The following is a 4,472-nucleotide window of genomic DNA, read 5'->3' as shown; positions in this document are numbered from 1 at the left end:
ATTATTAAACCACGGAGAGCGGTTTTACTAGCGTTCTCACCCTTAAAAGTTAAAAACATTTTTTAAAATCAATTGAGCCAAATTAAGGAGGTCCGTTTGTGTACATTGGACAACTCTCGTTGGATGTTGATTTTACAGAAAAACTCCTTAAGCGACATCAAACCAAGCTGAAACAAATACTTTATTTTGCTAAGGGTGAATCCTGGTCAGGTTAGGTTCTGTAACGGCTACAACGGCCAGTTTATCTGAATAATGATTTTGTCCTCACAAACTACACAAAATAGCGACTAAGCAGAATTCATTAGAAACTTGAGAAAAGCTATTGGAAACGAATTAATGAATAGCAGGCACTGTCGTTTTTCGTGCGATTTATTTATTTATTTTCAAAACAGAAAGGTCTGACAATGATTATTTCATGGACTTTCCACATTTTCGATTGAAATCCGTTCAAGGGAAATATGTTCTGTTAGGGTATCTCACCAGAATATGGACGTCCAATGTCACTGCATGAAAGCACTAATAAATCGGTAAAATTTCGAAACTTAGGGCCCGTACGCTCTTAGGACAAAGGCACCTTTGAAGTTTGGTAAGGCTTGACAAAAGCTAGTGGGGAAAAAAATCACCGTGCGCACTTGTATCACGGAAACGCAAAATAAACACAAATTTGCCCAGTGCGTACGGGTCCTTCGGGAAGAATACTCCCTTGTGGTTTGCGGGTTTGCGACCTATAAGCGAACGAATTTTAAACACTGCAAATGTACACCACTAGTCAAAACACGCTTCCTGTCTTGTATGGGCATTTCCTTTTCACACGAAAACTATTGTAACAAAAAAGACTTTACACCTAATATCCGTCGGAACAAACTTTGTAAGACAAGATTTGAGGGAGAAACAATGGGAAAAAAGCGAGAGACGACGGCCGGAAACGCGTTTATGTTCACAACCAGGCTACAATGATTAATTCCTAACTACTGCGCAGCTTCAAAAAGAGAAGAGTGGAGTGTGGTTTCAGTGCTAAAAGTACTTTGCTACACTAATAGATACCAGTTATATTCTGGCGCAGAATATTGGTTTCTATTTGTTCGTACGATTCCAATTAATGGCATAACGTAAAGCGATCTTTAACAGCACCTATATGAAAATCGGGCTTTGAACTAACTTTAATTTTTTGTAACTAAGAGAGCTTGTCTCTTGCTGTGGAACTCCTATGAAAGACTACTGTGTCATGTCTTGTTATTAAAGTGGCAATTCTAACAGCTGAACGTAAATTTGTTTGAAAAAAGCCAATTTCGACGCCTTTAATAGACTAGGAATATAAAAGAAAATTAAAGTGAATAGCAAACTTCCTATGCAGCTGCTTGATATGAAACCTTAGCTTTCTGCAACACGGGCATCAAACAAACACACCGCTTTATTTGCTTTTACCAGCAGTTTTCCGTTAATATTAAACCCGCTCGACTGAGACCGAAGGCAATCGAAACAAACTTAAATCACCTCAAAAATCTAGTGTTGAGACGACATCGTTATTACTCATTCATACGCTATCTATTTTACTCTTTTATTGCTTTTTGACGAAGGGCCGTTTAACTTCAGCTGAAAGCTAATGAGGTGTTACGAGGAACAGAGCAGGTGATTCCAATGTCACACACAAGTAGACGCTAACGTATACGGAGGAGACCATGGTTTTTCCTAGCATATGCAAGAGTTTTAACCCCTTTCCTAAAAGGATCAAACTTTTAAACAGATTTTTTAGAGTCAAGCGGTATCTAAACAGTCAAAAGTAATCAAAAAACGATGTGGTGTGCTCCTCAGGCAGACGGTCACTTTACGCGTACGTTGCGCATGTCTTTGTTTTAGTTATTGCTGAGAAATATTGTAAAGAATTTTATTTAAGTGTCTAGTCTTCTAGCGCTGGAGCACTAATTGGAGATACTGTAAACTGAAATTAACAAGTTAACGCAAATGAAATCAAATGTTGGTTTTTGAGGAGAGGGGAAAACCGGACTACCCGGGGAAAAAATCTCTCGGAGCAGAGTACAGAACCAACATTATCATATGGCTCGTACGGCCGCGCGCGCGCTTGTATGAGCCATATGCCCGTATGAGGGCCGCACGCATTCGCGCAAGCAGAGCCGGAAAAAGCCGTACGGCCCTACAAGAAACACGTACTGCTCCGTGCGATGCAATTTTTTTAGGGGATTTCGTCGCTTTTAAACATCCAAGTAATTTACAGCCACAAAAGCAGATGCAAACAACATATTACATAAATTTTCTGTGCATATTTTTGTTTTTTATTTGGTCCGAACTTCATCTTCTGAGTGCCCTTAAATAGTGTAAAGAGCTCATATGATAAAATGCTTATTGACTGAGTTTAGGTCGGGCCGGGCAGGAAAATATTTGGCCCACGGTCATGGCGCACGGACCTCGCTGCACTCGGTCCATACGCCATGACCTCGGGCCAAATAATTTCCCGTCCGGCCCTCCCACTCAGTCAATAAATACATAAACTCAACCCACAAATGGCGTTGAATCCGGAAAGTGATCCCGGGCCACTTTGGTGAAAAACGAGTGCTCTCAACACTGCGCCAGCTCTGCACCCATAGACCGCAAAGAGTTTTATAAACTCAATTCAATAAGCACGTGCAATGTTGTTGTAACAATTTTCTTTCATATCATCTCATGGCGTTCTTCTTTGAGTCACCAATTAATTACAAGGTTATAATAACTGTTGCCTTGGCATTGAGTTCGTGAAGAGGAAGATTGAATGATTGGAGCTGATGTCACACAATTCATTTATTGGCTTCATAAATGTCTTTTGCTCTTAAGCCAACCGCAAATGGAGTGATTGAACGATTATGTTAGACATTAGATCGTTTAGATGATTTAATGCCGATAATTTTGAACAAAATTGTAACACGGGCGTCACACATGTGGCCCCATACATAGTAGAAGGAGATGATTAAGGTTTGGGTATGCGAATTAGAGACATTAATTCCTTACACAGTCTGATCTTGATGGTGGTTAAAACAGTAATTTTAGTTTTAAAAGTCATCAGAAGACGACATTAAATTACAAATTCAAAAACTAAATGAACAAAATTGTCATGAGTTCAGGTTGTACAAGTGATGGTTATGATATAAATAAAGGGCGCAAAGTATCTCAAGCCATAACGAGTCACCCTCCTCAGAGAACCTTGCAGGGATAACTGATAAACGTCTGAAGCCATGAAAACCAAGTTTGCAACTGTTTGTGTTGTAGCAGTAACGCTGGCATTGATCCTACACGAGACTGATGGAATCGGCTCACATAGCAATGTACAAGGGTACAAGAGAAGCAAGGTAAAACTGAAGTTCAACATTGCAAAAAAACCAAAAGCACAGAAAGATATCAATAGATAGAAAAAGAGCCAAATCTAAGAACAACGGCAGGCATTTATCAATCTTGAGCTAAAACTCAACCACTTTTGACGTATCATATATCATCTGGAATAAGAGTTAGAAACGAAGACCTTAAAATGGCTCATTTTATTCTAAAAAATGTACTTAACTTTAAGCGCGAGAACACCAGTCAAACCGCTCTACGTGGTTTTAGGCCCCTGGATTTTAGATTTCAATTACATGAATTATTGATGCGTGTTTTGTGTGTGTCGGGTTTTAAACTTCTTACGGTCTAAAGTGAAAAAGGTTAACCCAGTTTTGCTGCATCGATCTTATTTTTCTCCATTTAATTAACTGTCAATTTATGAAAAAAATATAATAATAATAATAATAATAATAATAATAATAATAATAATAATAATAATTAATGGTGGTTTGCGCTCTTAGATCATTCCACAACTGGACCGACGAAGTTTGTGTGCAGCTGCCCGCGAAATGAACTGCGACCAGGAACGGGCAGAAGAGTCCGAAAGGGACCTGTAGCTAGAGATGACTTCATACAGTGCCTCGTGTCATTTTCCAAGGATAAAAATATGGAAATGAATGCTTAACAAACTACTGTAACTTAAAAATCAAATTAATGTAGGAACTAAGTGGGAATAAAATATGCAGATTTCATGATTGCCGTTTCCTTGCCTTGACTTTCATACTTTCTACTTTGGGTGGGAGGGGTGGGTGGGAGTGCAGAATAGATCATTGAAACAAGGAACGGGGTGAGAAGTTTTCATTTTCCACGGGAGGGGGGGGGGGGGCGTGTTTTTGCTTAATGTTTGTGTTAAAATGGTCATAAAATTATTTATCAACGGGTGATAACACGAAATGGTTCGGGGGACAACACAGGGTGTCTTTGCTGGATGGTCTGTCTGTATTCACTATTCGGCGATTTATAAAGCAAACATTTTCATCCTCTCCATCATCACATCTTTTTTGATGAACACAAAACCTGCCTTAAATGCTCTAGGTAAAGAAAATGTAGCATTCTCCATTCAAACAAAGTCATTTTTCAGTCACTGAAATAAGGCAAGAATAGCACGA

General features: G+C 39.1%; 1 long non-coding RNA gene across 1 annotated transcript; it reads left to right on the top strand.

The window, feature by feature from the left end:
* Positions 1-3,198: 3,198 nt before the first annotated feature.
* On the top strand, positions 3,199-4,058 carry LOC138015763 (uncharacterized). Its single transcript, XR_011125634.1, has 2 exons — positions 3,199-3,338; positions 3,825-4,058. It is a non-coding gene; the product is annotated as an uncharacterized lncRNA (long non-coding RNA).
* Positions 4,059-4,472: the final 414 nt, after the last annotated feature.

Source organism: Montipora capricornis, chromosome 9 (genome assembly GCF_036669925.1).
Source record: "Montipora capricornis isolate CH-2021 chromosome 9, ASM3666992v2, whole genome shotgun sequence".
NCBI lineage: Eukaryota > Metazoa > Cnidaria > Anthozoa > Scleractinia > Acroporidae > Montipora > Montipora capricornis.
This window is presented reverse-complemented; position numbering and strand designations above follow the sequence as displayed.